Genomic DNA, 15,010 nt, shown 5'->3' with positions numbered 1-15,010 from the left:
TTCAAAATTACATCTTTTTATTTACAGAGTTTAGTGAATTCATGTCACTTCTTAAAGTGTTTCTGGCTGTATCTAGACATCTCACATTGACTTTTTCTTTTCATGAAATTAATAGCATTTTTGCTAAGTGAGTTTCCTGGACTTGGCAGCAACGCAATAGAATAGTTAATTGAGGTGTCACAAAGGCATTCCACCATTCTACTTGGGATACATCCTATGGCACCATCAATCGTAACAGAACAAGTGTTAATCTGCTTGCATACAATAGATCATAAAAAAAATAGTGTGAATTTAACACTTTTTTGACAGGAAAGCCTGACACTTCTTGTATTATCTGCCTGTGTATAAGTACACACATATTTAGTGCCCAGCCTATAAATGCTAAATGAAGGTAGCTCGACAGCTCCTGTGTGCATTACCTCTCACAGGGAAGCTACCTGTCAGTGCACACACTCCCTGCTGAATGTATCAGCTGAACAATGCAGCAAAGCTCAAATATTTAAGTTGTTTAAGCACACAAGGAATCCCATTCAGCTCACGGAAGGTGAACATATGTGAGAGCCCTCCACTGGGCAAAGAATGCCTCCTTGTCCTACTGTTTATGCTTTGGCTACCTTGGTATTTTCACAGGAATGTTTACTCTGTCACCTGACTACACCATCAGGCATTTTCCATAATTTTTTTTTTTTTTTTTAATATTCAAACTGTTTCAGTCAATATTAGTCAAATCCTCTTTTAGTCGAATTCTCAGTGCACCCTGGTCTTCTCAGGAATCCATCCTGCACTTTTGACTCTTCCCCAGTGAGGGGAGAAGGGCAGATGGACGTCAAATGCAACCACCATGCTGCTGCCTGCACTCTACTGCTTTAAGAGGCTGGGCCTGAAATAGCTTCAAAATATACATCAAAATATATGGAGAAACAGAGTCCTGTATGCTACCTCACAAACTAAATGCTCATCCTCAACAGATCTGTGGGTACATGAGGATTCTGAATTCGCTGGTTTTGTCTGAAGAAAAAGCATCCCAAATGAATTGCTGGAAAACCTAAGTGCCTTTAAAAAGGTCTAAGTTACTTTGGAGGGCAGCAAGAGCAAGTGCCACAACAAAAATTAACTCTTAGGGTTAAATAAAATGAAAACACCACAACTTCAAGTGTGTTGTGGATAAAGGGCTAGAACCAGACAGTGACTGAACTTAAAGATTTTTAAAGAGAGAAATAAATGGACACACCAGCAATATTCCCTTAAAAATGATGAGGCATCAGTATGATGTGTTCAGCATTCACCTAACTTTGTCTGCACACTTTTTTTCCCCTTCCTCTGTTTAAGTTCTATTTTGAATATAGGGTTTCTGCCAAGAAACTTGTTAAAAATGTCTATAATGAACACAGCATGATTTTTGGATTCTGTAAACAAATACCTCTTTAAAGTTATATATCATTTCAGAGACTTAAGATTCACTCGTCAAGGAAACCCAGTGTTTTCTTCACTAAAACTTTATGAGTTAGACTTTCCTAAAGGGGACATACAAACTTTGATCTATAAACTTTAAAAAGCTGAATTTAAGATTAGGGAGAAGATAAAACACTTCACAGAATTTAGATGGCAGTATATATCTTGTTCTGTGTGAAGTAATTTTCTAGTTGTATGGAATAATCTTAGAACACAAACGTAGTACTAGGGCAGGTATGTAACATTTTGATGCTTCCTTGGCCAGGGGCCACTGCTAAGAAGAGGCTTGTTGCAGCCTAATGATCCAATGCAACATTTGTTTCAGCTATTCGTCCCAACATCGCTGCTGGGGCACCACGTTGCCGGCACACAAACTATGCCAAAGCCGTGGCCCAGCAAGGAGCTGGGAGCTGCTGCTGACCCCCACCACAAGGCGTAGCAAAGACGAGCCGGTGCCACGCGGTTCCCGCTCGTCCCCGCCGACCAGACCTGCTTTAAAAGCACACGTTAAGCGCGGGTGCAGCAGGTGCCAGCACAGCAGGGATGACACAGGAAAACACCACACCTGCTCCCCGGTACAAAGCCTGCACGGCCCGGAGAGCCGCCGCCCGGCTGGCAGCCACGCACCCGCAGCCCGCAGGGCCGCGCTCGAAGCGCCGCAGGGCCCCCTCGGCCAGGGAGCGCCGGGTCGGTGCGTGTTGCACTAGAGCCCGCTAGAGCCGGCAGCCGCCCTCGCCCGGGGCACGCTGGCACCGGGGGCACCGGAGCCCGCCGGCTTTGCTGCACCGGGCTGGGCGGCGGTTCCCGCCCGTTCCGGGCCCCCGCACGCCCGCGACAGCGACCCCCGCCCCGGGTACCGACATCCCCGCCACGGCGACCCCCGCACATCCGGGGCAGCGGCGGGGCGGAGCGGGGCCGCGCGGGGCGGTCACCGCCCCTTCCCTGATCCCGCCTCTCCGCGCCGCCGCCGCCGCTGCCGCCGGCGATGGAGACGCGGCGCTGAGCGGGGCTCGGGCGGCAGCGGTGGTGCGCGGGAGAGCGGGCGGGGGCGCCGCCGCTGGCGGCAGCAGCGGGAGCGGCGGAGCGCGGGGCATGCGGAGCGGGCGCCGCCGGGGAGCTGCAGCTGCGGGCTCCGAGGCGCCCAGGGAGGCGGCGGCTCCTCCGCGGGGCTCCGTGTGACCGCGCTGCTGCGCCCGGAGCGCGGCTCCCGGCAGCCGCAGGAAGAGGGGGGCCGAGGCGGCGGCGGTGCAGCGCTGCTTCCCCGGCCGCCCAGCGAGGCGGCGAGCGGAGGCGCCGGCTCCCCGGGGCCGTAGCGGCGGCCGCCTGCAGCCCGGCAGTGCAGCGGCAGCGGCGGCCGCGCCTCAACTTGGTCCGAGGCAGCGGCCGCCGCGACGAGCGGCGTGTGTGCCCGTCCCCGCCGCCGCCCGGAGGATTTACCCTGCGGGACTTTTGCGCTCGGGCGCCCGGTGACCGGGGCGGCAGCGGCGGGGCTGGCGGCGCCTCTCGCCTCGCCCCGACGTCCGCCCCGCAGCGACGGAGAGGAGGGCCGAGGTGAGTCTGGGCTCTGGGCTCCTCGGGTTCCGCTTCCCCCCGCCCCACTCCCGGCCGCGCTGGGGCTCGGGGGAAGGGAAACTCCAAGTTCAGGCAGCGCCGGGCTTCTTCCCTCTCCGGCTGCCTGCGGGAGAGCCGCCGCCTCGGCCGGCCGCCGCTTCCTCCGAGCGGGGTGACCCCGCCGCGGTGCCCGCTCGGAGGCAGCCGGCGCGGGGGACGGGCACACACAGCCTGCGGCTGCCTTCCGGCGGCTCCGCGAGGTGCTCTTGCCGCGGAGAGGGTCGTGGGGCTGGGGACGTCCTGTTGCTGCTTCCAGGGGTCGGAGCTGCCGTGTGTCAGCAGCCTCCGGCAGCGTGGCTGTTTGTGCGTGTGTGTGTGCAGGGGGGAGTACCAGGGCACCATCGTCGGCTCTACCTCTTCACCGCTGTCACATCAAGTTCGTTCAGTTGATGATTATTATGTAACATGTGACTTATATTTTAGAGTTTCTCTTATCTGCTGGGCTCCGGATCAGCCTTATTTTGTTGCATTTTAATTCATAAAGCTGAAGAGGCTCGGAAAAGCTCTCATTCTAATTGGTTGCCGAATGGTTTTCATGTGACTTTGGCCGTGTTAACAGAGGGTTACTACCTCCTTCCACTCTAGGAAAGCAGAAGTGCGTGTCTTCTGCCCCCTCTACCTCCGCCCCCCTCTTATACTATTAAGCATGGGCAAGTTTCTTTAGGTCCCACTTGTTTTTAGTAGATTCTGGAACCTGCCACTTCGTGAACTTAGAGCTTGAGATACTGAAATAGAAACTGATTTTTGTGCAGCAGCTGCTGAGAGAAATAACTTTTATGGCGATGAACAGGAGTGAAACAGCCTCCTCCGTTTATATAAATGATGTTGGCACTATATGAACTGTAAATGAACATAGCCAACAGCTGTGCAAACCAAAACTATGTAACTAACCATGTATTATTATAGCTTGCTGCTCTCAACTTCATTCCTTTGCAAAGACATTGAAGATCATGCTACCCTGAACACTTGGAGCAGCACAGAACTCGTTTTTCTTGTAAATACAAAGAATTACTTATCTTGAAGATAGCACTTGACTTTCTAGTGCCAGCTTCATCATTTTCTGTGACTTGGAATTGTGTCTGTGTCCTCCTGTGATGCTGGCTTTTTTTTAAGTGGTATTGCTAGCACTTTGAATTTGTTTGCTGCATTTTCTCAGGCTTACTTGTGAAACAAGAATGTAAACCTGAGATAGTTATTGTCAGTAGGGAAATTGTGGCAGCATGGTCTTCCTCAGAAAAATGGTACAAACATTACCTGGCAAGGATACCACACACGAGTCACCCTTGAGATCAAGGTGGTAAGGACAGCACATGGACTATTACTGGATGATGTCTGTCTGCTCAGAATTGTAAGCTACATGAATGAGTATACCTTATTCCTCATGTGCCTTGTTCTTATAGGAATAGGGCAATTCAAAGACACTAATATAAGTCATGAAAATGCTTTGAAAACACCATGTGACAGTCATTTCTTAGCCTAGTGGTGAGGTGGTACTGTTTCACTTTTATACGAAGATTTATTCCTCCCCACTCATCATCTCAAAGTGAATTTGTTTGAATGAGTTCAGGAATAAACTGTTCAGAAAAAGAATGGTGGTAATTTAGAATAAATTTCAATACTGAATTTTTGCTTTAGGAAAATAGTATTCTGCTGTCCTTTCATTGTTGTATATGTGTTGATAACCCATATGTTAGCTGTAAACTTTTAAAATATTTTTTCTTTATTCTTTCACAAAAGAAGTGTAATCTTTGTCTTTGGTCAGAGAACAAAAAGTAGCTCCAGAGACATGTATCTAAAAAAAAAGTACTTCCAAATATTTAAATCCTTTGAATGCAATTTGCATCATGTTTTGTTCAAGAGACAAGAGATTCTTGACAGATTTTATATTTCTAGTAGGTTTTGGGTTTTTTTTTTTTTTTTTTCATTTTAGGGCATATGGTGTCAGACTGTCCAGACTGTAGCACAAAAGTTTCATTCACAGGGCCAAAATGGTATGGTCTTTGGCTCTGCAGTCTTCCCCAGCCTGTGTCTTTAGATGTCTTCTCATGGAAGTGCAGGGACCATCTCTGGACTTAAGCTGAGCTGTATCAGGAGCTGTCACTGCTTATAAAGAAAAGAAATCACTCACAAATTCAAATAAATTGATTTTTTTGCGTGTAAGGTACATTAAAATACCTTTTAATAGTTGTAGTAGTGCTGTTTAAAATGGTGCTGTTTCATACTTAACCAATCAATTAAGAATTTTGGAGTTCTTTTATCTGTCTTAAATTATAACCAAAATCTGGAAGCATGTTATGCTGTCCTTCAGGCCAAGTTATAGTGTATCATTTGCTTTCCTGTGTTGCTCTTTGATTTTTAAAGTTTGTTTGGAAGGAGGTGGTTGTGGTGCCCCCCTCCCCCTTTGAAGGGTCAACATGTTGATTTTAGTATTGAAATTGTGACACTGGAGTTTATCTGGAGTTCATCTGGTTGAATAACTCATGACAGACACAAGAAGTGTTAAAGAGGTAAATGTTTAATATTTCTGTCGTAGTATGTGTCTTGTACCAATACTTAATAGAGGTAGGCTTGGATCATTACGTGGGATGTTCTTCATCCCAGTCAATTTTTTCTGTCCTCCTTTGAATAGTGACAGATTCCTTATTATAAAGATGCACTATAAAGACAGAAGTGAATATTCAATTATGCTTTGTATCAAAAAAGAGTATCTCTGGACTGTGTACTTCCTGCTTTCACTGAGCAGCATCTTAATTTTTGAGGTGTAAATTATTTCCCTTCTGTTTACATTTAGTCTTCCTATAACTGTGTTTTTTCATTCTTTGTCTTCTTAAACTTTCTGTTGGATTTCTAATTCTTTACCTAGTCTAATGCTGCAGCAACCTTTTTCAGGTCATCATTAAGAATGAAGCAGTAGTTTTATATGAAGGCAGTTGTGCTAGTGCTTGCCACTGCTGCTTTTGAATTTTGATACTTTTAATTATCAGCAGTGATGTTCTCATATTGAGCAGAGATCTTCCCTGAGTTCCACAGGGATGCTTGTAATCCTCTTGTTTGTACTAGGCCTTTTTAATTTAGAAGGTTGCTGACCATACAAGTAATTATTTAACTTTCAGTGACACTTCTTCTACATTTATTAACATTGACTTTTATCTGCCAGTGTATTACCTGTACATCATGGTTGATTAGCTTCCAGTTGGTTACATTTTTGGACTTATGTACTTGACCAACCTATATAACTATTAACTTTTCTGCTTTCTTTTTCAGCTCATTAATTAGTGCCTTTAAATGTTGCTAGCTTTGTGGATCCTTGAGGCATCCTGCTGTTAACCTTTTGTTGTGTTGCAAGTTTGATTACATATTCCTAGTTCAAACTTCCTGTTTCTTAGCTAGGAATAAAATACTTAAAAGAAAATATGACAGAAATATTGAAAATATATCTGCAGTGTTGAAATCATGGCTTTTACTCAACTGTTAGCACCAGGTCTATTCCTGACAGAAGTACTCTAAATTTAGCATCCCCAAATAAAATGTTTTAACTGCATGCTTGTCATAAAAGCACTTTGACACCATCTTCCGCTAATTCTGGCAAAGCATTTTTTCCCCTTTACAGTCTTTCTAGAGAGCTTAATCCATTATGTGAAATCAGCCCATTGTAAAAATCAATGGAATTGATATACTTTTAGCTAATGTATTAAAGAGCTGGCTAACTGCTCTATTATTCACTTTTTGATTACTTAAATACAGTTTTGCAGTATGAAATATGAAGGTTCTTTAGGGACATTTACTTTCGGCTAAATTGGAAGCTTGTGACTTTGAGCACTGCTTAAATTATCTCATACATGGGTTGTTGTAGGAATTCCCAACTCATGGAGGCATTCTTACCATTGGGTTCACATTGAAGTCTTTTTATAACCCACAAAAGAGAATTAGCTTGAATTCTAAAGCCGTTCACTATGCATCTTACTGAGTGCAGGTTTGTAGTCCCTTACAGAAGAAGCGATTTTGATTCCTCCTGTCTTTGACCAATGGAAGTGAACAGTCAGCATGGAAAAGGTGTGTTTAGCTCATAACCTCAGTTCTCACTGAAAGCAAATGTGCTTGGAGACTTGGTTAGTTAAGAAAAGGTACCCATGGTAAGGTAGTCTTCCTAAGCTGGCTTTTGATACCATTTGCCAACCTTGTTTTTGTGATCCAGAGTTTTATTTTCAATTATTAAAAAACTCTACCACAACATGTTTTTGTTTTGTTTTTTTTTTTCTTTCTCCTCTCTTTAAACGGTAAACTGTGGTATGGAAATTGACTATGAAGAGACTTCAAAACAGTTTTTTTTTTCTTTTTCCCAAAGTATTTAATTTTGGCATTGAAGTGGTCAGTTTCATTTCTTTGGAATTAAAAAGTTATCCTTGAGAGTAAGAGCTTTGTATTGGTGCCTTTTCTCATTGGAATCAGTGTTTAATGACCACAGCAACTCTCATTGAGAGTTTCAGCTCTGTTGTCAGACTACCAGTTAAGAGAAATATACAGATAGGAATTGGAGCACTGCTTGTGCTGTGTTGCTGTTCTGTGTAATCTGATGGTCCTCAAGCCATTTGTGTTTGTTCTCCTGTGAGGAGGTACCGCTAGAGAAAAACAGTGTAAAGCAGCAGCAGCTTGCTGCTGTGGACATTCAGACTCTGGGACTGGCTCATGTAAAGCTGCTGTGAAATTCACTCTTAGTTAAGGAGGGAAGTGTTTTCATACTTTTTTTTTTTTCTTGTGCTATGCTGGTATCAACTTTTAGAAACTTTACTCTTTTAGAAAACTTATCCAACAGATAATCCAGTGCAGTGTTTTGCTGTCTAGCTGAAAGGACTTTAGCATCCTTTGGAGGCAGAATGTGTGAACTGCTCTTTTGTTCCTTAATTCTCATCTTGCTTTATAAGACTTTGTCCTGTAAATTGCAAGCCAGTGTAATATTGTAATTTTTTTGGAAAATTTTACTTTGTTTTCAATAGTAATAATATTGGTTAAACTGTGCAAGTGGTAGAATCTCTAGGAATTATATATTTTTTTAATGGGATTTCTTACTGTAGGTAAACTCTTAGTATTTTTTGTACAAATATTTCTTTGTAATGGAATGCAGTACTATTTTCATGTTGAGTTCTAATATATCTTCCTGTAACAGGGTTCTTGATGTGTAGATGAGGTCATACAAGAAAATTTGTCATCCTGGTTATGTGGAACAATTGAGTCAGAATGATATTCAGCATCTAAGTTGCTTGTGAAAACTTGTTACAGGCAAGGGAGAGGGTATGTCATGCTGACTTTTTATTTTTACAGTGCATTAGAATAGACTCCAGAATTTCAGCTGGTGCTTCCTGTCAGCCACAGGAATGATGAAAATAACAGAGGTAACAGAGGACATACATATCTCTCAATAAGTAGTTTGACAGGAGGCAGGAATACTGGTCTGATTTTACAGGCACCACATGACAAAGGCCAACAGAACCTGAAGAACTTGAATCCCAATCTGTTTACTTTTCCATAGCCACAGGTTATTGTTATCTTATTTCTTTTTCATGCCTTTTAAACCTGCACTCAGTATGCTAGGAGTGCTTTAGTGCAAATTGTGAATGATAACCAGAATTATTCTGACAATTAAAGGGAAAGTGATTCTTCCAGGGAGAAGGAAACAAATTTTGGGGTTGGGCTCTTGAGTTTGCCCTTTTTTTTTTTCTTTTTTTTTTTTAAAGGGTTTGTTTGTTTGGTTTGTTTTGGTGTTTTTTATTTGTTTTTCAGATGTCCGTGAGAAACAAACCAGGGGAAGATGGGAATACTGGTAACAGGTTGGAATCAATTGTCAGTATATATAGAGAGATTTGAAAATTCTTATTAGATAACTGAATGGTGAAGCTGACTAAAAAACACAATGAAAAATTGATCAAATGACCACATATATCTTTAAAGACAAAGAAGTATTTAGTATTGGTCTGAATTACAGAAAATGCTGAGTTGGAAAGGACCCACAAAGATCTTCGAGTCCAGCTCCTGTCCGTGCACAGGACCATCCCCAAGAGTCACACCATGTGCCTGAGAGCATTGCCCAAACACTTCTAGAACCTTGTCAGGCTGGTTGACCACTCCTCTGGAGAGCCCAGGCACTTCCAGTGCCTGACCACTCTCTGTGTGAAGAACGTTTTCCTCTTGTCCAACCCAGACCTTCCCAGACACAACTTCAGGCCACTCCCTCAGGTCCTGTCACTGTCACCTCAGAGAAGACATCAGTGCCTGCCCCTCCTCTTCCCCTGATGAGGAATTTGTAACCATGATGGGGTCTCCCCTCAGTCTTCTCCAGGTTGAACAGACCAAGTGACTTCAGCTGCTTCTCATTCAGCTTCCCTCAAGCCCTTCACTATCTTTGTTGTCCTCCTTTGGAGGTTCTCTAATAGTTCTGTGTCTTTCTTGTATTGTGGTGCCCAAAACTGAACACAGTTCAGTGTGGGATCAAGGTGAGGCTGCCTAAGAGCAGGACAATCCCCTCCCTTGACCAGATGTCTCCACAACAGTATTCAAAAATGAGTTTAACTACCATGGCCAGGGTGAGCAAGGACTAAGATCAAGCATAAAGCTGCCTCTCACCCCAACCCAAAGTGGGTAACAAGTAGATGTCATTTCATGAGGTCAGTTCTTAACTTTGCTAGGTGTTAATTTTTTAAAAAACAGAGTAAACAAACCCCATGTACAATAGGCTTCCAAATCTTCTGATGGCCCAAAAGCTTATTAGTTGTGGGCAAAAAATTAAGATTGATCAGAGTTGTCTTTTCACTCAGTGACATTCATCAGTTTGATTACCACTATGAATAATTTAGCATTAAGAGCAGCCCAGGCTCTTATGTGCATATCCTGTTCATTATGTTTCTGCCTTAAATACATTCAATTGAGAACATTCACTGATGGAGCACTTTTAAAGTATCTTTAAGGACTCATTTAGGTTAAAATTAAACTAATGGATTTATTTAATTTTCAGTTCATTACATACTTAGGGTAATTGGGATTGATACACTTTTCAAACACAGAAGCTGAAACCTAATTTTAGGTGCAAAACTCAGCTTTAACTACTGTTTCCAGACAATACTTCTGTTAGGAATTATTTCTGTTTGTCCTGATTGGAATATTAATTTGAATGTCCAGTTTCTGAGTTTGCCGTCAAGAAATTAAGTATGCATCTTCACATAACTTGTTTTTTTTTAGATGTCTTTGTGGTTTTAAAGGCTACTGTCTATAGTGTCATGTGAATGAATCAAATATCTGCTATCTTTATCTTTGAAAAATGGTTGAAGAGGGCACACCAGAGCAGTCCCAAAGAGATACTTGAATAACAGCTCTAATTAGAATAGCAAAGAAAACCCCCACCCCTGCTAGCAGTGTGTAACTTTGTTCATCCCTTTTCCAATATACTCTTCCAATTTTTTCTTCAGGGCTTGCTGATCAGAAATTTTAGAAAGCTGGGTACTTAAATTAGTAATAGTTTAGTAAACTTGTTTTGTTTTCAAATTCTGAAGATAGTGTGGATGTGTACACATCATACAACAAATATTAAGCTTCCTAAGGTGCAGCAGAGGTGCTTTGATTTATTTGAAATACGTATTTCAAGAAAAAAGAAAGTCATCCCTTAAGGCCCTCTGTCTGCAAAGAATGGTTATATAGTTGAAGAACTTCTTCAGGCTGACGTTTCTAAATATTTTATTTTGAGGCTTATTTTTGTGAACTGAAAGTCTCAGAAATGGCATGAAAAATACAGAGTTGTTCAATAACTTTAGGAAGCAGAAAAGCACAGTACCACCTCCATGAGCCCTAATGCAGGTCAAAAATACACTCTGTACTTTCTTACAGGCTTTGAAAGGCCTTTAGATTCTTACTGGGACTTGTTCCTTGCTCTAGTGCTGTGTGTGTATAAGCAGGGTTACAGATAGGAAAGTCCAGTAAGTTAAACATACATTTGCTTCAGATTTAGCTTTAATATAATTAGCTGTCATCTTAGAAGAACAGCCTGGCAACCTTTTGGAAATGTGGTCTGAGATAGCTGTGAGAAAACAACTCCGAGCTGCTCAGCGGGCCCTTTCCTGCAGCTTCTGCTGTGGTTTAATTGGGCACTGAAGTGAACAGGGAGAACCATGTGACATGAGGGATGCTCAGGAATTCTTCATTCTTTGTCAAGTTCCCTGCTAGAATAGAACAGAGTGGGGCAGCTGCTGCTATGTTAGATTGCATACTCATCAAAAATGTTTTAGTTGGTTGTTTTTTGGGTTATTTTGAGCATCAAATTGGTTTTATGTATGATATCACAGGTTTTATGGACACTGGAATAAAAGAATTTGAAATTGTGTAGCCTAAGCTGCCCTTAAAGATGATGTTGATCTATACAGAGTTCCAGAAGTAAATGGCTGATAATCTAGCCTTCAAAACAACTGATGTTATGAGGGCTTAAAATTGTTCTTAGTATAGCTTTACAAAAAAAATAGTGTTCATTATAGGTTTTTGTGTGCTCTAAAATTTGTATTTGATGTTTAGCTGTGAATAGATTCATTGAATTGCTAGGAGCTGCATTAATATTTTATCAAGTCTAAAGTTGTGTGTTGGTCGTTAAAATACTGCTTGTATTTTAACTTTGTTGTACAAAATGTTAAAGAAGAGAAAAGCATTGGTACCATGACTGCCCAGTGACACTCATGGACTCCTGCAGAAAATATTAAGCAATCCATCAACTCTTGCAAGAGTGCTTTTGGAAGATAAGAAGATATTTAAATGTGGTACATCAGAGCATCTGAAGAAAATCTGAACTTGGATAATTGAAAGGCAGGTGGTACAGCCTTTTTTTTTGCTATTACATACTCAAATGCTATTTCATAATATTATTCACATTATTCTGCTATGGTGTCATGTCATCAAATGAAAAAGAGTGTTTAGAAAGCATGAAGAATTCAAGGAGTCTAGTGAGCAACCAGAGCCGGTTAAAACATTTTAAAGTAATTAATACATTATGTATGCAGACTCAGCACAAAACTTTTTTCTCTAGCAAAATATACTTGCCAGATTCTATATCTAATTTTGTGCTGCAGTTCTAAATCATAAAATCTTTATACCTGCAGTAGTTAATTAAAAAAAAATTACGGTAACCAATGCCCACAGGAAGCAAAGTAATCTTGTGTATTGAATTTGTTAAATCTTTAAGAAAAGAAACACTATAAAAACCATTAAACCAACCCCCTTGTTACTAGACATAATTTATCTTCTTTCCTTTCCTCCTCGTGTTTCTTTCTTTTAGTTGCTTTTGGATCTTGCAGCACTGTCAAATCACATCTTTTATTCTGTCTTTCCATGTCCAGGAAAACTAATCACTCTTCTGCAGGCAGTTAATGCTTGAAATCTGCTGTGTGCAAGAAACCAATTGACCCAATCTCAGCTGGGATTTGATTCATGAAAGTACAACAATATGTAATTTTCTTGCTTTGGATCATATCAAAGCTTTCTTATGCAGTTTTAGACTATTATGACTATTCATTCTTCCCCCAAATTGTTCTTTCCCAAACACAGTAGGAGCTTCTAAGAGCTTGAAACAATGGTTTCTCTATATTTTGCAAGTGTTATGTATATTTGAGAGGCATCTAAGGACTCCTTTTTTAACCACATTTTCCTCTGTATGGAAAACTTCATAAAACATCTTGCTTTCTGCCTGTAAAACGATGCCTTTTATTTGTTTTTTTTTTATAGTGTACCTCATGTTATTTGCAGTAGAGTTGAATAGCAGTGAGTTGTGGTCACTAGTTTGCAGTATTCTGCTAGTTTCGATTACTAGCATTTTTAATCAAAGAATCTACAATGGAATGATGTTTAAGGTGAACAAACTGTCTTTATGACCACTTCTGTGCAGAAGAGTTAAATACCATGCACATCAGGCACTTATTTCCAAATCAGATGTTTGACCTTGCAATCTTTATAGCTACATTTTCAACTCTGTGGCTGTAAAAATATTTGAAACCAACTTTCTTACAACCAAACCATCTTTTACTGCTATGATTCACTACCGCTTCCGTCGGCAGGGATGAGCTGTGTGGGATATTTCTGTGGAGCAAACCCAAGAGGAATTTTTCATTATTCTAACAGACTGTTTGCTTCTTTATCTGTCACTTGTAAAATGCTGGCTAATTATTAGTTAAAAAACAGCTTATGTCAATTATTGTTGTAGCACACCACCTTAGGTTTCCATGATTTGTGATTTCTCCATTTCTTCCATTTGTCTGGGTATGTGATGAGTAGTTGGGTGAATCATTAATTTTATTCAGAAGAACGTGGTAATGATTCAAGAACGAGAGTGGAGAAATGTATCCAAAGGAAGTCAAAATAATAGAGTAATTTGGGGGTTTTGATACATGATTTCACATTTCTTAGAGATCTGGCTGTCTGAAAGTGAAGCTCAGTGTTTTCCAGAAAATCATCACTTTTAGTGTAACTCAAGAATTTAAATTTAAAAAAAAAGGAAATTACCTCAAAGTCAGCTAACTGTGAATGTTCATTTTACTGTACTGGTGCTTGGAGAGTATCCAGAAAAGATGTAAGGTCTTTTATTTTCCTTTATATGTGAGTTATTATTGACATAATTTAATTTACTAAAGATATTTCAATGTAGTTTGAATAGCTTAATGAGTTTCTTTATGTTTTAACAATTTATTAAACTGTTACATAAAAGGTAAAACTAGGATATGTCAGGGAAGTGAGACAAGGCCTTAAGAGCAAAATGAAGACTGGTGTATTTGAAGTAGATTGAAGTCCAGTTATGGTCAGGCTTATTGAAGAGGAAATCATCACAATGGCCCAACTGACAAACACTGTGTTTAAAATTTCCATTTCCAAGTCTTAGGTTTTGAGGAAAGGAGTTTAGCTTTTTTGGTGGTGGCTGGAACTGGAGAAGTTTAACCAGTCTTATGCATACTTGTTAAAGAATTATCTTCCTTTTCCAGAAGGGATTTGTTTCAGATGGATGGGTAAAAAGCCAAAAAAAAATCGTAAAAGCTTGAATGTTTGTGGAGGAACATAAATGAAAAGCCTCCAAGCTTATGAAGTCAACTGTGTGTAGACTAGGGAAATTTTAAAACACTTCTGTGTTAAAACTGTGTATATGTCTGAAAATCTTTGTATCCACTGTAAATGAAGGTTTATGGAGGAAATACTGTTTTCTGTTCAGCTTCAAAAAGAAAGCTTAAGATGTATAAAATTTTTTTTTTTTTTTACTCTTTCAAGAGAGAGGAAAGTTAAGGACAAAACTTTAATACACAAAAAGTGAATACACAAAACTTGAAAAATTTGGCTTTGCCTGCATATGTATGGATCAAATGTCCAGACTTAAGTGATGGGAGGGGCATTTCCCTGGGTGTAGCACCACTGGCTGGGATTCTGTTCTCTGCCCACAGTTTGTCTGCCTGGTTTCTGATCCTATGTCAAGTGTGGTGACATTGACATGTGGTACTCCTTTTTGCAAAAGCTAGTAGTGTTTTTACTTGAAGATTGCCCCAGTCAGGCAACAAAAATCTTTTTGGCTGGAGAGGAAGAGTTGCCTTTTCAAGACAGTTTGATCTCCTGCTCTGTTCACCCTCAGTCCTCCCTCATTGTTACCCTGTGCCCCCACCACCCTCCTGCTCCCGTTTGTTGATTGTTGATTTTTGATGGGCAAAAATCCCCAAAATATTAAATTGACACAATTTTGGAGAAAATTGAAAAAGGCAACTCAACTTTTACCTGTTGTTTTCTAGCCTGCCAGTTCAGCAGTGAGCCTTGCTTTTGACTGGCCAGATGGGATCCCTGAACCTTGGAACAAACCTTACTTAGCATCTGATACCCACTGACGATTTGGTAATTAAGAGGCATAGAAAAGATGTCTTAGTATTGTGAGGGGAATGGACATTTTGGAGGT

General features: G+C 41.1%; 1 protein-coding gene across 2 annotated transcripts in view; it reads left to right on the top strand.

Annotated features, from left to right (window-relative positions):
* The first annotated feature begins 2,406 nt into the window (after positions 1-2,406).
* GALNT1 (polypeptide N-acetylgalactosaminyltransferase 1) overlaps positions 2,407-15,010 on the top strand; it is an 89,472-nt gene continuing 76,868 nt past the window's right edge. For both annotated transcript variants that reach the window (XM_054638990.2, XM_054638980.2), the window contains exon 1: positions 2,407-3,003. The gene's annotated coding sequence lies outside the window, so the exon portion shown is untranslated. The remainder of the gene's footprint in view (positions 3,004-15,010) is intronic.

Source organism: Agelaius phoeniceus, chromosome 1 (genome assembly GCF_051311805.1).
Source record: "Agelaius phoeniceus isolate bAgePho1 chromosome 1, bAgePho1.hap1, whole genome shotgun sequence".
In the NCBI taxonomy this organism is placed as follows: domain Eukaryota; kingdom Metazoa; phylum Chordata; class Aves; order Passeriformes; family Icteridae; genus Agelaius; species Agelaius phoeniceus.
The sequence above is the reverse complement of the archived record's forward strand: the minus strand, read 5'-3'. Positions and strand labels throughout refer to the sequence as shown.